The following is a 14571-nucleotide window of genomic DNA, read 5'->3' on the forward strand; positions in this document are numbered from 1 at the left end:
GTTATTTCTTAAAGATGATATTATTTAAAAATATATATGCCCATTATCTTTTCTACATACTTAATCTGGTTTTAGTCATTTAAGTTTATACTGTTTGGCCCACCCAAGGATTTCAATGGCAGAAATATTCCTGAGGGTACTAGGGGAAGGCATTGAATCCCAAGGAAGTAAGACTAAGACAATTAGGTTAGTGTAGGACTATAACATGATCAAGTGTGTTAGATTAGAAGAAGCCTTTGGGAGGAATGACCGCTCTGCTCATTCAATGAGCAATCTGATCCTAGCCTGCTAAACATCCCTGGCACTCCAGGTGCACTCATTAATTGGGTTTCCCACTTTCCATAGCAGGAAAGTTTGGTTAATGGCCAGGCTGTAGATTTGAATAGTCTTTATATTTTCTGTATTTGAAGTTTGAATTCATGCAAATGGTACAAACGGAGTTATGAATGATGTCGGCGCATATGATACTACAACCATACTGTAGCTGGAGTGAAAAACATTGGGTTTCAGGCCTGTAGACTCAGATTCACAGCTGGTGAATTAGGCCTAACTACTAAGCTTTTAGTGATTTTGTATGTAGTAAGTAGGCCTATCACCAATGTTCCCTCTATATCAGCCCACTCAGAGAAGCACAAGGTTGAACTTCACTCAACTTTCTAGAGTTTTCCCCTTTTTTAGTTACCATTATCAATGTTTTGCTCTACTGTTGGATTTGTGCTCAAATCAACTCAATATTTGCCTCTTTCAATGTAACATACCAAAACAGTTCTGCATACTAAGTCTTGCATAGTTTAACTGACCAATATATTTTCTTGTAGGCAGAGTGCATTGGAGTAGGTTCTATTGCATTGACAGGCAAGACTCAGGCTCATACTCTACACAGACCGGTGCGCCATAACCAATCAGAGCTACAGTAGGCCTATATGCAAATAGCCATTGCCATACAGTGCAGTCGGAAAGTATTCAGACCCCTTGACTTTTTCCACATTTGGATACCTTATAGCCTTATTATAAAATTGATTCAATATTTGTTTAATTTCTGCACATAGTACCCCATAATGACAAAGCAAACACAGGTTTTTAGACATTTTTGCAAATGTATTGTCTTGGCTGTGTGCTTAGGGTCATTGTCCTGTTGGAAGGTGAACCTTTGTCTTAGTCTGATGTCCTGATCACTCTGGAGTAGGTTTTCATCAAGGATCTTTCTCTACTTTGCTCCGTTCATCTTTCCCTTGATCCTGACTAGTGTCCCAGTCCCTGCCGCTGAAAAACATCCCAACAGCATGATGCTGCCACCACCATGCTTCAGTGTAGGGATGGTGCCAGGTTTCCTCCAGACGTGAAGCTTGGCATTTAGGCCAAATAGTTCAATCTTGGTTTCATCAGACCAGAGAATCTTGTTTCTCATGGTCTGATAGTCTTTAGGTGCCTTTTGGGTGGCTTCCGTCTGGCCACTCTACCATAAAGCCCTGATTGGTGGAGTGCTGCAGATATGATTGTCCTTCTGGAAGGTTCTCCCATCTCCACAGAGGAACTCTGGAGCTCCTTAAGAGTGACCGTTGGGCTCTTGGTCCCCTCCCTGACCAAGGCCCTTCTCCACTGATTTCTCAGTTTGTCTGGGTGGCCAGCTCTAAGAAGAGTCCTGGTGGTTCCAAACTTCTTCCATTTAAGAATGAAGCAGGCCACTGTGTTCTTGGGGACCGTCAGTGCTGCAGACCTTTTTTGGTACCCTTCCCCAGATCTGTGCCTCGACACAATCCTGTCTCAGATCACTACGGACAATTCCTTCAACCTCAAGTCTCATAGCAAAGGATTCTAAATACTTATATAAATAAGATATTTCAGTTTTTTTAATGCATTTGCAAACATTATGGGGTATTGTGTGTAGATTAATGAAAATATTTCGTTTTTTAATTTATTTTATTTAATCCATTTTAGAATAAGACAGTAACGTAACAAAATATGGAAAAAGTCTAGGGGTCTGAATACTTTCTGAATGCACTGTATATGGACATGTGCCATTCACTTTGAACTAGACTGTGTTTACAGCATGAGCCGTCGCAAGTAGATGCGCTTGTTTTGAGATCAAAGCGAGAGCTGCATGTGCACATTTGTTTATATTATTTGCTAGTTAATGAATTATTAGCCCATTTATAGCTAATTTTGAGTCTACAATGGGTAGCTTGCTTCCTACAAGAGCACACAATGTGTGCATTTCTAGCCATCTTTGAAAAGCGAGTCAGGTGAAGAGCTTTTTTTTTAGGGGCAGTGTTGTATTTTGAGACTGGCTTGAATAAGCTAAGTAGCCAATAGGCAGAAGGTAGCATAATTTGTCTGGTTCTCTCTAATAATGGTATGGGGAATAATTATAAAATTAATTAATTTCTTGCATCAAACACATTTTCAATCACCTCCTTGTCTGAAGGACAAATGGATAAACAGGTTAATTTCAATCCCTGCATGTCGTTTTGAAAAGTCTCATGGAATGTAGGCCTACATTTAACACCACAAATTTGCTGCTACTGTAGGCTGAATGATATAACTGCTATTTCCATGTTAAAATGTTATGGGAGGCATTTTTCTCCCCTATTTTTTTATGGTAGGCCTCTGGTTGGCCTACATTATGATGAAATAGCCACAATAACCTACTTGGCCACTGTTACTTGAAGCATGCACAGCCTCAGTGTTCACAGTAAACTCTCACTGGAATTTGCACAGAAATGTCACAATGTTTATGTTGGGCCCAGCAAACCTGAAATTTGCCCAGTGCCCCTAAAAGATGTATTGAGGAAACTTTGCCTATCACATCATCAATTGTAGGCTATTTTTTTCCCCCATCCATAGGTTTTGTTCAGGAGATATTTGAGCATTTATTCTCCTTGTATTAAGCCATTGAGTCTATTTGGCATTCCAATTCCATGCAGCCATGTCTATATAATTATATTCCTCATCTGGTTTGGAGTGCTTGGCATTCCTCAGGGCTATATGCAGTCTCCCTTGCACTCGCTGTCTCTGGAATGGAATCAATGTTTGGTGCCAGGCGGAGTGTGTCTGTGTGCGTACATCTACCTTACTAATGGTTCTGACAGACAGGTGCGATCGAGTCACTCAACATTTTGTTTGTACTAGAATTGAGTCCCACACTTCATTGTAACCTTTTATTTAACTAGGCAAGTCAGTTAAGAACAAATTCTTATTTAGAATGACGGCCTTCCCCGGCCCAATTGTGCACAGCCCTATGGGACTGACAATCACAGCCGGATGTGATGCAACATGGATTCGAACCGGTGACTGCAGTGATGCCTCTTGCACTGAGATGCAGTGCTTTAGAACGCAGCGCCACTCGGGAGCCCAAGTTCATTGCCTCATAAAATTAGTAAGGGAAGGCACAGCTTTCAAAATGTCTCACTCATTAACTTACTTTATGCCCCAGTCTCCAGCTTTCATGTAAGCTTCTTATTCAGAGGATAGTTCCTCAAACATTTCAGATTTTCTAACTTGTAAGCTGTATCTCAAGAGTTAGGCTTCCTTTCCTCATCAACTTCTCCCTCATGACCACAACCTCTGAGCACTTGATGAACAAAACAATGCAATCTAGTGGAAACTATCAAGTCCTCTTACCTAGCAAGGTTCTGGAAGGAAAGGAGACAACCAAGGTTGAGACACGGCCTCAGAGTGGAAAAGCTCCACTAAATACCTGCCATAAGTCAGATAAGACTCCCTTCAGAGGAAATTAAGCTACCATTCTCTCTGTGGCCAGTAGGTGTCACTAGCGTCAGAGCCTAAGCAGTACTGACCCAGTTATCTGAATGGTGACCTAATGTAGGTAATCAAAGCGTTGCTAAACTTCCTTTGTGGGCGCCTCATTCTTCTGCTCATGCCTGAATGGATAATTTAAAGAAAGAAAGATGAATAAATGTCTGGTTATCAAAGGCTGCCATGGGCTGTTGTCTAGTCTAAGTACTGAATGGGAAACATCCATTTATGACACCCACACACACACATTTAAGTGCTTACGAATAAATACAGAAAGTCACCTACGCCTATCTACACAACACATTGTTCCTTACTGTAGAGGCTATCTAGGCTTACAGTTAAGTTTTATTATATAAACATCATTGCATAACATTAGGAAATGAGATGCTCTTTACATGATGAGGGCAGCATGTAGCCTAGTGGTTAGAGTGCTGGGCCAGTAACCGAAAGGTTGCTAGATCGAATCCCCGAGCTGAGAAGGTAAAAATCTGTTCTTCTGCCCCTGAACAAGGCAGTTAACCCACTGTTCCTAGGCCGTCGTTGTAAATTAGAATTTGTTCTTAACTGACTTCCCTAGTTAAATAAAGGTTATTGAGGAGGAGCACAAATGAACATAAAAATACATGGACACAACTGTAATCTGAAGTAATTTTTTGGTTAAAAAGTTCAGATTTGACCACTGGGCACATTAGTTAAGAATTTAAGAAATGACCACAGCTACACTACAGGGTCAGTCTGTACGCTCTAGGTAGAAAGGACAGTTTGTTATTTATGTGTGACTGATTGGCTGTATGTATTGTCCCCCATTTCACAGGTTATGGTGGTTTGGTTTTGTGATCAGAGCCTGGAAAAGGCTCCCTTCCTTCAGTAGCCGAGTGAAGTCACTTCTTAGTTGTCGCCTCATCTCTTCTTGCATCCGGGCTGGGGTATTCCAATGATACAGCAGCAGCTTCTCTGAAGTCCTACCATGTCTTTGATCAGGTTTTTTGGGAGAACTGCCCAAACCATAGCCAATAAATCCAGTAGATGGTGCTGACGTCATCCACAAGTATTTTGAATTTGAAGATTGCCATAATGCTGAATAGCACCAAAAAAATCGCTAAGGATCATGGGGAAAGTGGCTGTAACTAGCAAAGGATCATGGTTGAAGTAGTCGTTTTCATCCTGCCTGAGTCAACCGGAGCTGCCTCATAGCCTGCTGGCCCGTAATTGGTCTGTCAGCATGTAGTCATGTGTGACGACAAATGTAGTAGTCAGATTGTATCAGTATTTAATAAAATATCTTGATTTGTAGCAAACTTTTAAATAATTCACTGTGGGGATCGAACACATTTTTGTGCCAAAACGGTCGATAGTTCTTCTGCCGATCGTACTTTACATAGACCAGGGCTTTTGGCACCGCTAGGTTGCTACGCAGTAGCCTCCCAGCAAAGCTTGTGACTTCATGCTCCAGACCGGCCACTGGGAAAAAGGTGAACCATATTCCAGGACAGGCCTGATGAATATATATAATCTCTCTCAGTTTATTAGGTACACCCATCTAGTACCGGGTCGGACCCCCCTTTGCCTCCAGAACAGCCTGCTCAATTGGTATCAAGGGACCTAATGTGTGCCAGGGAAACATACACCACCAGCCTGTACCAGGCAGGATGGGTCCATGGACTCATGCAGCTAACTACAAATCCTGACTCTGCCATTAGTATGACTCAACAGAAACCGGATTAAACGGACCAGGCAATGTTTTTTCCAGACCTCAATTGTCCAGTGTTGGTGAGCTCATGCCTACTAGAGCCACTTCTTGTTTTTAGCTCATACGAGTGGAACCCGGTGTGGTCGTCTGCTGCAATAGCACATATGTGACAAGGATTGACGAGTTGTGCGTTCCAAGATGCCACTCTACACACCACTGTTGTATTACGGCGTTATTTGTTTGTTGCCCACCTGCTGGCTTGCGCGATTCTTGACGTTTTTTGTTTGTCACTCCATTCTCGGTAAACCATAGACACTGTCGTGTGTGAAAAGCCCAGGAAGGGGATTGTTTCTGAGATACTGGATCCGGCGTGCCTGGCACCGACGATCATATGACGCTCAGGCGCTTCGGTCACTTGTTTTGCCCATTCTAACATTCAATCGAACAGTAAGTGAATGCCTCAATGCCTGAGTCGCTGAGTGTAGGAGCAATCAGTTTACCTGGAAGGTGTCCACACGTTCCACTGCCTGGCCGTTCAGGACAACAGGAGGAAGAGTCAATCTGTTTTTTTAGGCTTCCTGAGGCTTATAACCATTCCTTTAGCTTTCGGTGCATTGGCTGTGAGGAAGTATGTCTGACCCCAGGCTGTGGCTGCTTCCACAGCAGCTTGCATCTGGCCTGATAGAAAGTCCATTAGATGTTCAGAAAGGGTCGGATTGTCCGCATACTTGATGGGTTCAACACTAGATGGCATCCGGTTGAGAACAAACAGGAGCGGGAATGGGACTCTGCCTTGGGGGACCCAAGCCTGTACTGGCTAGTCCTCTTATTAGAAGTTGCCCCACTTAACTGTTTGCACTCTGCCCTGAACAGCCATACGTGCTTTGAAGTGCTAAGGGGGTGTAAAAGTTGTCAATGGTTGATAGTGTCAAAGGCCCTTGTGAAGTCAATGAAGGTGGCGTTGACATTAAATTTGGAGTGAGCGTCGACAGCGTTTTTGCCAGCTTTGTACTATGTGCAGCAAGACTGTCAGTGGATCTGCTCTTCATGAAACAATGCTGCAGACTCTGTTTCCTTTATGAAAGAATTATGAAGGACCTAATACTAGACTTTTCCAATACAGCTCAGAAGGGAGATCTGATGATAGTCCTGGGGGAACTGTGGTCTGCCTTTCTTGGCTACCGCATAACCGGTGAGTCTTTTCCACTGAGTGGAGAAATGTTTAGGCAAGCATTGAACAAGTAGGTCAAAACAGGGGCAAGCTCCTCACTGTATGTTTTGAGAATCTAGGCATGGATGCTGTCTCTGCCAGCTGATTTCTCTCCCGTTGACCTTGCAAATAAGTTCCTTGACCTGTCCAATACTGTAGTGACACGTCCAATACAGTAGTGATGTTTGCTAAGATCCTGTCTTCAACCTCCGAGCTTGGGATGTTGCATGTGGCGTCCTTCCACACAGAAGAAAAGTGAAGACTTAAGGTTTCATGCTCTTGTGTCATCTTCCCCCACTCTGGTCTTCTGCAGCTCCCATCAGCTTTTTATTGGACTTAAACCAGTTTCCACTGTCCTTGGTCCTGAGATGTGACTTCATCCTCGTAGTATCTCTTCTTAGCATGTTGGATGAGATATACCACTTTCGAACAGTCTCTTGCACTCAGTTGGGTCCTAGGTTTCCAATCATATCTGCCTATCGACAATGAGCTCCTTTATTTGAGTAGCCATCCATGTTGCTCCTTTTGATGGGAAATGCCTGGTTGAGGATAGGAGTGCGAACTTCATTGACGATGTCAACTTTAGCTTGCACCAGAGGAGCTTTGTACACTGCGCTGAAATCTGCTGTGTTGAGTTGGAGGCCTAAGAGCCTCTTAGATTCAGGGATGCAGCACCCTCTGAACACTGATCTGACCATAGGCCTGCTGACCAGAGTGTGGTTTGATGGTCAGAACTACCAGTCAAGCGCAGGTGGGCTGGCTTAAGGCATCCGCATGCTTCCCAATACGAACAGTTCGTGTTTATATCATGACAACATTTTGTGACGTTTTGGTCTTGTGGAAGGTTTTGTTTGGGGCTGTTCGTGCACACAATTTTTCTCGAGGTAAGCAGAATTTCGGTAACTGAAGTCTACACCCCTTTGTCGGTCATTTTTTCTTTAACCTTTTATTTAACTAGGCCTACCAAAAAGCAAAAGGCCTCCTGTAGGGACGGGGGCTGGGATTAAAAATAAATTAAATGAAAATATAGGACAAAAAAACACATCACCACAAGAGCGACAACACAACATAAAGAGAGACCTAAGACGACAACATAGCATGGCAAAGCCTCTTAGATTCAAACACACAGCATTTCTCCAATGGTCAACAGTAGGGATTCTTCAATTAAGTGTTGTCATTCAATGATAGACGACTTGTTTTCATGCAAATCTTTTCACTTGACCCTGCACCAAATATTTTAATGTAAAATTGCGCAACTAAGATCTCTTAAAAAAAGTACATTTAATGACAGATTTCTTGAGTTACATTAATTCTGACTATTTTGAGGAAGTGTATGGTGTCTCAAGATTGACAAACATTACTATTGCAGCTTTTTCTCATTTTGCATGCTTAGGTCTTTTAAGGGAGTATGTGAGCACATTTGTTCGAATAGCCTAGCCGAGTTAATCTAGGCGCCAGGCGAACCAAAGCATGCGGATGCCTTTACAGGCCTGTGATGGAGTCAAGTTGATTGGAGCCTCTAGTTGGTTTTGACACCACTTGTTTTAGTCCAAACTGAGTGCACAAATCAAATTGTATTTGTCACGTGCCAAATACAACAGGTTTAGACCTTACTGTGAAATGCTTACTTACAAGCCCTTAACTTCTCTGGGATATGTGCTAGCGTCCCACCTCGACAACAGCCAGTGATATTGCAGGGCGCCAAATTCAAACAGAAATCTCATAATTAAAATTCCTCAAACATACAAGTATTATACAATTTTTTTTAAGATAAACTTTCTGTTAATCCAACCACAGTGTCCGATTTCAAAAAGGCTTTACAGCAAAAGCAACCCCTGCTATTATCTGAGGACAGCACCCCATCAAACAAATACAGACAATCAGAATTCAACCCGCCAGGCACAACACAAAAGTGTTAAATAACATATAATGCATGCCTTACCTTTGAAGATCTTCTGTTGGCATGCCAATATGTCCCATAACCATCACAAATGGTCCTTTTCTTTCTCTATTACTTCCGTCATTATATATCCAAAATGTCCATTTATTTGGCGCGTTTTATTCAGAAAAACACCGGTTCCAACTCGCGCAACATGACTACAAAATATCTCATAAATTACCTGTAATCTTTGTCCAAACATTTCAAACAACTTTCCTAAAACAACTTTTAGGTATTTTTTTACGTAAATAATCGATACAATTTAAGACGGGATAAACAGCGTTCAATACCGGAGGAAAACAATGTGGAGCATGCTTTCTGGTCACGCGCCTCTATCAAACAGTACACCCCTCGAGCCTCGTTCTGAACAGCCGTACTTCTTCATTACACAAAGGAAAAACGTCAACCAATTTCTAAAGACTGTTGACATCCAGTGGAAGCGATAGGAACTGCAAGCAACTGCCTTAGAAATCTAGGTTCCCAAAGAAAACACATTGAAAAGAGAGTGACCTCCAAAAATAATTTTCCTGGTCGGTTTGTCCTCGGGGTTTTGCCTGCCAAATAAGTTCTGTTATACTCACAGACATCATTCAAACAGTTTTAGAAACTTCAGAGTGTTTTCTATCCAAATCTACCAATTATATGAATATCCTAGCTTCTGGGCCTGAGCAACAGGCAGTTTAATTTGGGCACGCTTTTCATCCGGACGTGAAATACTACCCCCTATCCCAAAGAAGTTCACCAACAATGCAGTTCATAAAATAGTTACAAAAGTATTTACTACATAAGCTAAAGTTAAAAAAAAAAATATCTAAAATAAAGACTCAATTTGAAACCAAAAAATAAGTAACACAATAAAATAACAATAATGATGCTATATACAGGGGGTACCAATACTGAGTCAATGTGCGGGGGTACAAGTTAGTTGAGGTAATTTGTACATGTAGGTAGGGTAAAGTGACTACGCATAGGTAATAAACTGCAAGTAGCAGCAGTGTAAAAACAAAGGGTGAGGAAGGGGTTCATGCATATTGTCCGGATGGCCATATGATTAATTGTTCATCAGTCTTATGGCTTTGGGGTAGAAGCTGTTAAGGAGCGTTTTGGCGCTCCGGTACTGCTTGCTGTGCATTAGCCAAGAGAACAGTCTATGACTTGGGTGACTGGTGTGGGCCTTCCTCTGACACCGCCTAGTATATATGTCCTGGATAGCAGGAAGCTTGGCCCCAGTGATGTACTGGACTATATGCACTACCCTCTGTAGCGCCTTACGGTCGGATGCCAAGCAGTTGCCATGCCAGGCGGTGATGCAACCGGTCAGGGTGCTCTCGATGGTGCAACTGTAAAACTTTTTCAGAATCTGAGGACCCATGTCAAATCTTTTCAGTCTCCTGAAGGGGAATAGGTGTTGTCATGCCCTCTTCGACTTTCTTGGTTTGTTTGGACCATGATAGTTTGGTGATGTTGACACCAAAGAACTTGAATCTCTCGACCCGCTCCACTACAGCCCCGCCGATGTGAATGGAGGTGTGTTTGGCCCTCCTTTTCCTGGAGTCCACTATCATCTCTTTTGTATTTCTTACATTGAGGTTGTTGTCCTGGCACCACATGGCCAGGTCTCTGACCTCATCTCTAGGCTTTTTCATCGTTGTCTGTGACCAGGCCTACCACCGTTGTCGTCAGCAAACTTAATGATGGTGTTGGAGTCGTGCTTGGCTATGCAGTCGTGGGTGAACGGAATACAGGAGGGGACTAAGCACGCACCCCTGAGGGGACCCCGTGTTGAGGATCAGCGTGGCAGATGTTATTGCCTACCCTTACCACCTGGAGGCAGCCCATCAGGAAGTACAGGATCCAGTTGCAAAGGGAGGTGTTTAGTCCCTAGGTCCTTAGCTTAGTGATGAGCTTTGCTGTACTATGGTGTTGAATGCAAAGCTGTAATCAATGAACAGCATTCTCACAGGTTTTCCTTTTGTCCAGGTGGGAAAGGGCTGTGTGGAGTGCGATTTTGAGATTGTGTCATCTGTGGATCTGTTGGGGTGGTATGCATATTGGCATAAGTCTAGGATTTCCAGGATGATTGTGTTAATGTGAGCCATGACCAGCCTTTCAATGCACTTCATGGCTACCGACGTGAGTGCTACAGGGCAGGGCGTTAGTCATTTAGGCAGTTTACCTTTGCTTTCTTGGGCACAGGGACTATGGTGGTCTGCTTGAAACATGATGTTATTAGACTCGGTCAGGGAGAGGTTGAAAATGTTAGTGAAGACACTTTCCAGTTGGTCCGCACATGCTCTGAGTACTCGTCCTGGTAATCCGTCTGGCCCTGCGGCCTTGTGAAAGTTGACCTGTTTAAAGGTGTTGCTCACATTGGCTACGGAGAGTGTGATCACAGTCGTCGAGCATAGCTGGTGCTCTCATGCATGCTTCAGTGTTGCTTGCCTCGAAGTGAGCATAAAAGTCATAAAAGCCTTTCTGGTAGGCTCGCGTCACTAGGTAGCTCGTGGCTGAGTTTCCCTTTGTAGTCCGTAATAGTTTGCAAGCCCTGCCACATCTGACGATCGTCAGAGCTGGTGTAGTAGGATTCAATCGTAGTCCTGTATTGATGGTTTGTATGTTTGATGGTTCGTTTGAGGGCATAGTGGGATTTCATATAAGTGTCCAGATTAGTGTCCCGCTCCTTGAAAGCGGCAGCTCTAGCCTTCAGCTCGGTGCGGATGTTGCCTGTAATCCATGGCTTCGCGTTAGGATATGTACGTAATGTCACTGTGGCAACGACGTTGTCGATGCACTTATTGATGAAACCGGTTACTGAAGGGGTATGCTCCTCAATTCCATTGGATCAATCCCAGAACATGTTCCAGTCTGTTCAAGCAAAACACTCCTGTAGTGTAACATCCACATCATCTGACCACTTCCATTTTGAGCGAGTCACTGATACTTCCTGCTTTAGTTTTTGCTTGTAAGCAGGAATCAGGAGGATATAATTATGGTCTGATTTGCCAAATGGAGTGCGAGGGAGAGCTGTGTGTGGAGTAAAGGTGGTCTAGAGTTGTTTTTTTTTTTTGGGGGGGGGGTTCCCCCCTCTGGTTGCACATGTGACATGCTGGTAGAAATTAGGTAAAATGGATTGAAGTTTGTCTGCATTAAAGACCCCGGCCACTAGGAGCGCCACTTCTGGATGAGCATTTTCTTGTTTGCCTTTCTTGGCCTTATATAGCTCGTTGAGTATGGTCTTAGTGCCAGCATCGGTTTGTGGTGGTAAATTGACAGCTATGAAAAATATAAATAGTGTGGTCTACAGCTTATCGTGAGTTACTCTACCTCAGGCGAGCAATACTTTGACACTAATATTAGACATTGCGCACCAGCTGTTATTTACAAATAGACACACACCCCCAGCCCTCATCGTACTGGGCGTAGCTGTTCTGTCCTGCCAATGCACAGAGAACCCAGCCAGCTGTATATTATACATGTCGTCATTCAGCCACGACTCGGTGAAACATAAGATATTACAGTTTTTAATGTCCCTTTGGTAGGATAGTCTCAAACGGACCTCATCCAGTTTATTCTCCAGTGATTACACGTTGGCTAATAGAACGCATGGTAGAGGCAGGTTTACTGACGAATTCTCACAAGGCACCCTGATCTCTGCCCCCTGTATTTCCTCATTTTCTTCATGTGAATGACAGAGATTTGGGCCTTGTCTGTGAGCAACATTATATCCTTCGTGTCAAACTCATTAAAGAAAGGATCTTCGCCCAGTTCAAGGTGAGAAATCGCTGTTCTAATATTCAGAAGCTCCTTTCTGTCATAAACGGTAGCATCAACATTATGTACAAGATTAGTTACTAACAATTCGAAAAAACACCCAAAATAGCACAATTGGTTAGGAGCCCGTAAAACGGCAGCCATCCCCTCTGGCGCCATTCTCCAATCAAATCAATGGACCACGTTTCAGTGTGTTGGTATCACCAAGAATCACAATACCTGGAAGACTATATCTGTTTTGAATAGTACTGAGATATTCCAGGGCCTGGGAGTCAGATGGGGGTCTTTTTAGAAGATTTGAGGACGTGATAGAGGACAGCAGACACAATGCCTTTAAAGCCGCGTGGTAGGAGAGATGGTCTCAGACAAGTCCACAAACACGCAAAGCTGTCATCCTCAAGGTCCAGTAAACGCTTGTGATGGATGCTGTGCGTTATGTACATGGCTACACCCCCACCAAATGTTGTTACTCTGTCCTTTCTATGCAAACTATAGCCTTGAAGCCTGACTATTGAGTCTGCCTTTAACCAGGACTCAGTCACAGCTACAATGGCAATCTCATTAGCCTGAGTCACAGAGTAAAGCTCATCTACCTTGTCTGTTAGGGATTTCGTGTTACACAAGAGAAAGTTGGGACACAGTCTTTGCATCTTTTGATGGGGCATTGTGTGCTCGACACCAGACATTGCAGGGTAGACTAGATTCTGCAAGTCATCAGGGCAATGAGGCTTGTGCTGCTTTACACGCTCACGAGTCAGGGCAGGTATTCAAAGCACAGTTTCTTTCCCTGTCTACAACCCCTTAGTTGTCCCAAAAGATCAGACCGTGCTAGAGTCCATTTAACATTCCGAAAAGAGCTGCTGTCAGTTTTTGCATCGCTCAAACTCATAATAATATTTTGAATGAGGATATTGAAATCTATGCAGCGATATTATACTTTATAATGCTAATACACACAGGAAATGCAAGTATTCACAGAATTAAGAACCACTATAAAACTGGTAATGCAAGAGTAGCCTCAGACTCAAACTGTTGAAACGCAAGCTGCCAAACAAGGACGCGAAGTTACAATTGTCAAGAGTCAGTGTTGGTCTTACCCAGGACCGGAGAGCAACAAGATGGCTCCCATTCCCAACCGCTGTTTGGACAAACAATTACAAGCCTACACAACTAAAACTGTGGCCAAGGTGATGATAGAGATCCTTGATGAAAACCTGCTCCAGAGCGCTCAGGACCTCAGACTGGGGCGAAGGTTCAACTTCCGTGGCCCAGCCAAAGCCCTGACTTGAACCTGACTGAACAGCTCTGGAGAGACCTGAAAATAGCAGCATTGTTCTGATCATGAATATGATTGGTCGCTAGAGCGATTCAGGCGGGGAGGGATGACTATTTCCGAAGTTGGTATATGGTATTACAAATACAATTGGTATTTCATTAGGATCGCCATTTTAGGTTTTGCGAAAGCAGCAGCTACTCTTCCTGGGGTCCACACAAAACATGAAACATGACATAATACAGAACATTAATAGAGAAGAACAGCTCAAGGACAGAACTACATAAATAAAAAAACTGCACACACAGCCTATATATCAATACTTACACAAAAAATCTAGGTAAAATAGGGGAGAGGTGTTGTGCTGTGAGGATTTGCTTAACCTGTTGAGGACAGACGTTCCGCTAGCGGAACCCCATTCCGCCTGCGGAACCCCTAGCCAACAGCCAATGACATCGCACGGTGCGAAATACAAAACCAACTAAAATACCACAATTCAATTTTCTCAAACAATCAACTATTTTACACCATTTTAAAGATAAGACTCTCGTTAATCTAACCACATTGTCCGATTTCAAAAAGGCTTTACAGCGAATGCAAAACATTTGATTCTGGTAGGAGAGTACATAGACACAAATAATCACACAGCCATTTTCCAAGCAAGCATATATGTCACATAAACCAAAACCACAGCTAAATGCAGCACTAACCTTTGATGATCTTCATCAGATGACACTCCTAGGACATTATGTTATACAATACATGCATGTTTTGTTCAATCAAGTTCATATTTATATCAAAACCCAGCTTTTTACATTAGTATGTGATGTTCAGAACTAGCATACCCACCGAAAACTTCCGGTGAATTTACTAAATTACTCATAACAAACGTTGACAAAATACATAACAATTATTTTAATAATTATAGATAC

At 43.0% G+C, this 14571-nt stretch overlaps 1 protein-coding gene across 9 annotated transcripts in view; it reads left to right on the forward strand.

Annotated features, from left to right (window-relative positions):
* The window catches only part of LOC106573121 (suppressor of tumorigenicity 7 protein homolog), an 82229-nt gene that overhangs the window by 23541 nt on the left and 44117 nt on the right, over positions 1-14571 (forward strand). The gene's annotated exons all lie outside the window — the stretch shown is intronic.

The sequence above is a fragment of the Salmo salar genome, chromosome 16 (assembly GCF_965601325.2).
Source record: "Salmo salar chromosome 16, fSalSal1, whole genome shotgun sequence".
NCBI classification, from domain to species: domain Eukaryota; kingdom Metazoa; phylum Chordata; class Actinopteri; order Salmoniformes; family Salmonidae; genus Salmo; species Salmo salar.